The sequence below is a fragment of the Ochotona princeps genome, chromosome 23 (genome assembly GCF_030435755.1).
Source record: "Ochotona princeps isolate mOchPri1 chromosome 23, mOchPri1.hap1, whole genome shotgun sequence".
Taxonomy (NCBI): Eukaryota; Metazoa; Chordata; class Mammalia; order Lagomorpha; family Ochotonidae; genus Ochotona; species Ochotona princeps.
The window spans coordinates 31,864,291-31,870,290 of NC_080854.1; positions in this window are offsets into that span (position 1 = coordinate 31,864,291).

The window sequence follows — 6,000 nt, forward strand, 5'->3', positions numbered from 1 at the left end:
TGTTGCAATCACAGCCTTTTTGTACAGTTTTGTAGTGCCTTGGTTTAACCTGCATTTATAGTGAGTATTACAAAGAAAAGACACGATTCTGAGGTGTTCACATTTCAGTTAATAGAATTTTTCATGGGGTGAGTATCTGCTGCATTTACTGTGTTCCTCTGGTGACCTACATTCCATATTACAGTGTGGGGCTTTTATCCCAGCTTTTCAGCTTCTTATCCACTTTATGCTAGTGCAACCCTGGGAGGCAACAGGTGATGGTTCAAGAACTTGAGTGCCTGCCACCCACAGGGGACACTTGTCCTGAACCCAGGTCTGGCAGTTAAAGGCTTTGGGGGGTGTGGGGGGTGAACTAGTAGATGTAAGAGCTGCGTGTGTCAGTCTGCCAGTGTTCTGTCTTTGCCTTGAAAGTGGAAACAGACAAATACGAGTACATTAAATAGTACTGTACAAAGACAGAACTTGCCTGTGTATAATTCACAAGTGAGTAGAAATACAGAAGAATTATCTGGCTTGCATTTTCCCAGCTTTCTGCCTCAACACATACAAAGTCTTTCATCCCATAGATCTTAGCACAGGTTTACTCTAGACTATGTTGTTGACTATGAAAGGGCCAGGACCCATCTATCTAAACACAGATTCCCCACAGACTGCTAGGCAGAAGAAACATGCAGCTGCCTGCAAAAGCACTTGAAAGGCTTCTACCAATTGTTATTTTCATCTCTCTCTCTCTCTCTCTCTCTCTCTCTCTCTCTCTCTCTCTCTCTCTTTGCATTAATGTCTCATAATAGTTGCCAGAATGGCTTGGCTCACAGGAGACGAAAAGTAGTTGAAAGTAAAGTGTGCCTCCAATCACTGTATGGTGAGGTGAACACAGCTGTCTTGGTTCGGTACCATTCCAAATGACATACAGGCAACCATAAAATGTTACCAGGAAGAATATCATTGACATTGAATAGATACTTCTGTGGTTAATGGCATTTGTTTTTCTTTGCAGAAGGATAAGATGAAGTTTGAAAAATGTTAAACCTTGTAAACAACTTTGGGAAATTACGGAATTTGGAACAAAACAAGTAGCTATTTTAAAGTATGTTTATCAAAAGGTTGCTATTGAATTCCAGCTTCTCCTCCTGTCTATTGTTTGTGGTACTGCTAATTGCAATATTTACTTGCCAGCACAATTCTCTCAGCTTTTAAAAATTCCGAGTTTTCCAAACATGGTGCTGCCAAACAAAACTCATTCTGTTACAAGGATAGAAGCAAATAACTTTAGAACTAGAGAATCTTAAAAAAAAAAAAAAAAAAACAGTACATCTTTTAAGTTCTCAGTCGGCAGAAATCGACATTCTGGATTTTGAGGATTGTGGTCATTGTCCGACAGTTTTTAGAAGCAGGTCTCTGTCTCTCATCCAAATTTCCATTCTGGACCATTGCATTGGAACTGCCTTGCCCACATATAGATAATTCCTGGGAAGAAACACGAAAAATTTAAATTCTTGCTTTTTTAGGCAGATTTCTTAGGTAATTTCCTTCATTTTAAAATTCCTTTTATTGTTATTACAGTATGTTGTCACAATGAATAAAAATTTGGATAAAAGAGAAGTGAAACAAATTGCAATTACATTTGCCAATTGGTCAATGAAACACAGCATGTGTAACATGTGCTTCTCCTGATGACAACAGACTGGAGGAAACACAGTTCTGAGAGAACATGTTCACAGGTGCGGGGAGTTTGGGCGTGGGGCCATTATTCAACCTACCACATACATACAGTGGCGTGTCTGGGCCTTAATTTGTAAACTTGATCGGATGGTGACATGGGGAGGCCAGTGCCATGAAACAGCAATCTAATTGCTACAGCTCCCCCAGAAGAGAAAGTTATGGTCCAATATGAAGCATCAGTGCCAGTTGGGAGGCAGAGCAGGTGGGAGGTGGGACCTGGGACACACACCTTAATCAGGAAAGACAAGACCACATAGAACACACAGCTTAGAATAACTCCAGCAGGCCCTGGACCAGGGCTGGAATTAAGGCAGGGAAATGTTGCCCAGTGAGGTTTATAGTACAAGATAAATTAATTTTCATTTTACAGGTACATTCATGGCTGAGTTATTTGCTATCTTTAATGGTTATATGTGTCTCAGCCCAGAAGAGTGTCATGAAACCCTCCGTCTATGTGCAGACATAGGAGGGACTTCACAATGTGATGCGAAAATGGATTTAAAAGAATGTTCATTTTCGAGGGAAAAAAAAAGAAATTCCTTCATAACTCTTTCATAATACTTAACTTTTAGGAACTTTGGAGTTCCCCACTATCCTGGGGGTTAGGCTGTCTTTGCCTATATTATCCTCCTCTCTTCCAGTGCCGGTCTTCATGAAATTGAAGACTGTCTGTTCTGTGTGTTCCTGAGCTACCATCATTGTGTGAACTTTAGGGAAATGTCTTTCCACTCTTCACACAGATGCTTGGAGAGCACTTTCAAGATAGCTCTGGCCTGATGCCACTGACCCATGAATGTGGGCAAAGCTTGTAGTCACTCATCCATCCCATTCACTCACCCTGGAGATGCAGCAGAAGACCCTTGCCTGTGCAGAGAGGACATTGTCAGACTAGACCTGCAAGATGTATTGAGAAGCCCATGGGCTCTGTATGGTGAGGGCAGGAACTTGCTATGCCCTGGAACCAGGGCTCCTGCTGCTGTCATGACTGAAGATAGAATTTTCTCAGGTTGAAAACATTTAATGGGCCCGGCGGCATGGCCTAGCAGGTCAAGTCCTCGCCTTCAAAACCCCGGGATCCCTTATGGGCGCCGGTTCTAATCCCAGCAGCTCCACTTCCCATCCAGCTCCCTGCTTGTGGCCTGGGAAAGCAGTTGAGGACAGCCCAATGCATTGGGACACTGCACCCGCGTGGGAGACCCGGAAGAGGTTCCAGGTTCCCGGCATCGGATCGGCGCGCATCGGCCCGTTGTGGCTCACTTGGGGAGTGAATCATCGGACGGAAGATCTTCCTCTCTGTCTCTCCTCCTCTGTGTATATCTGGCTGTAATAAAACGAATAAATCTTAAAAAAAAAAAAAAACATTTAATGTGTCGACTTTTTTAGGAGAGTAACCAATAACTTTGGGGAAAGAGTAGAATTTTAAACAAACCTGCATGACAGTAATTGCTACACTTTATTTATCTTATCCATGTAATTTGGGGAAATTATGCTTGACATTATGTAAGTGAAGGTTTTTGGGAAAACACAAAGCATTTTTAAGCTATTAAAAATTTACCATGTTAAAAACTTGCCATGTTAAGATACATAGAAAACATATTTTTCAAGAATGGATCAGTATAAATTATGGTCTTATTGCCAATAAATGCTAATACAATCTTCATACATAATGAAAGCTGAACTCCAATTAAACAGTTATGTTGGCTCATGTACAAACTGGGCTAAGAGAGAGACACCTCTATTCTGTTTCTTTTCTGACTTCTGGTTATCCTGGGTTAGGATGGATTAGTTGATAGATAGTACCTGCTGTTTTAAAACATGATGTCATGCAAAATCTGTCACGGGAGTGAACCTAGCGCACATCAATTTGAGCCTCCCAGTAGAAAGAGGTTCCCATCCCTTCAGCCAAGAACATGTGCATGTGGACATGCATACAACGCCCCCCACACACATGCATGCACACACACAGTTTTCTTAGGGTTTAGAAAACCTGCATATATGAGCACATGTAACAGAGATTGCAGATTCACAAACAGATCAGAGGAAAGAAATTTACAGAGCTTTCACTTAATGTCAGAGGTTAGAAATCAAAGATTACAAAATAGCTCTTGCTCATAATTAGTAGTGACCCAAACTAAGCTAAATGACCATTCCTGGAAACAGGGTAACCCCAGCAGCCCCACTTGTTGTGCCTCCACACCTCACTGTTCTCCTTCTGAAGTAAAGGTGGAGTTGTTGCTAATGTAGAGGACACACGTGGCTGTGCAGCCTCTGGAAGCCAAGGAGCATGAGCATCAGCAGCTTGATGCATTCAGGGCATCAACCCCGAGTCCCATTCACAAACTTCAGCAATGCGCCAGCTGCAACATTGAGCTAACACTACAACACCAAAGGTGTAAAGGCCTCTCTGGCTATCTCAGGATAACTAATCAGGTGAGCTGTTGCTCAGTCTTTGGGATTTTGATTCACATGTCCGAAGCAGCACGACAGAAATGTCATGATTACAGAAATCTGTTCCAAAGAACTTACTTTCTGTTGAGGTTGCATTCTGTATCTCCTTTCTAAATACCAAAGTCTAAGCTGACTAGAGGATCCGACCTTGACTTTGCAGGGATAAATGGAAGAAGAGTTCTCCGAAGTCCCTTAAAGATTGGGATCTGTGGAAAAGAGGACCATGTAAGAGGAGTTTAGAAGGAGTTTAGAAGGAGCAGGCAGAGTGAATGAGGTAATTCTGCGACACAAAACCTGTGCTGGCTGTTTAAATGATAGGTGTGAGTGCTTTTATTGGGGTGAGGGGAATCCCAGAAGTGAGCATGGAACTGGGAGCCCCCCAAGAGCAACACTGGGAGGTGAGAACAAGCATTTGGTAGGAGCCCAGGGTGACCCGGAGAACATGAGCCTCCTGGGAGTAGCAAATTTACAGGAGACTTTGGACTTCCCATGCTGGATGGGCTGGAGCCAATCTCCGTCTTCTCCAGTTCAACAGATTGGGCAATCTCAGTGGACATCTGAATCATAAACACTTCAAGAAAAGTTCATCTCTGCTTTTGAAAGGAAGTACGTTTTCATAAGTCCCAGGAGACAAAGGCAAATTATGAACCTCCTGAACCATGTTGAAGGGACCTGGCCCAGAAGAGGGTGCAGAGAGACTTAGAGGAGAATCCTGTGGCAGAACGTCAGAAACAGCCTGAACACGCAGCAGGAAGCAAACAGACCAGAAGGACTTGGGAGAAGGAATGTCAGTAACAGAAGAGGGCAGACATCTGACACTGCCTAGCACTGTGGGGGAGCAGAATTTAAGCAGTCACTTTGGGTAGTATTGAGGGAATATGTTGCAAGTGAGGAAGAACTGAGGGAGTTCCATCTGCAAGGCCACTGTGCTTGCAGGTAAGTGAGGGGGCTGAGACCGAGTGGTTTAGAGCGGGAAAGCTGGAGGACCTTTATGGATCAGACAGATGCATCAGCCCACATGGGAGACCTGAGCTGGGCTAAGTTATCACCAACCACTATTCACCAGCACGCACAAAGGCTAGGGCAAGACTACCAGGCAGTGCTACATCACAGGACCTGCCAGTGAGAGTCAGAATAGGGGACAGGTAGGTAATGTTCAGCTGCGCCATGACACTAACCAACATGTGAGAGAACCAGGTCTGGGGGAAGATGTTGGGGGGGATATGTGGGCCCATAACTGTGGAATTGCAATTTCTGCTGGTTTGCTTAACAGCTGAGATTAGTGACAGAATCAGCTAGGCATGATCATGGAATCTTCTGACACTCATGGGTACTGGGATTGGGAATAGACCAGGTTGGTTCAGACTGCAGCTACTGCAGACACACCCAAGAATAGGGTATGGAGTGGGCCAGGATGCAACATCCATCAGCTCACACAAAGGCCAGGATGGAGCCGGCAGACAGTGTTGGATAACAGCCTAGCACCTGCTGGAGCATGTGAGATTTGGGTCTGGGAGTGGGCATGGTAGGGGAACTTTGGAAATTCCCCTGGTGGGACATAGTTCCCACTGGTGAGCATGTGTTTAGAAGTAAGCATTTAAGCATATTTTTTTTTATATTGGCCTTATAGTCTGCAAAATTTCTAAATTTATTTGTGAGTTCTAGTGTCTGTTTTGGAGTCTATAGGATTTCTACATAAATGTTCTAAGCTTATTTGTTAGTTCTGTGTCTTGGAATCTATAGGATTTCCTATATAAATGTTCATGACATCTGTGAACAAATTACTTCAATTTCCTGATGTTTATGCCCTTTATTTTTTTTCCTTGTCTC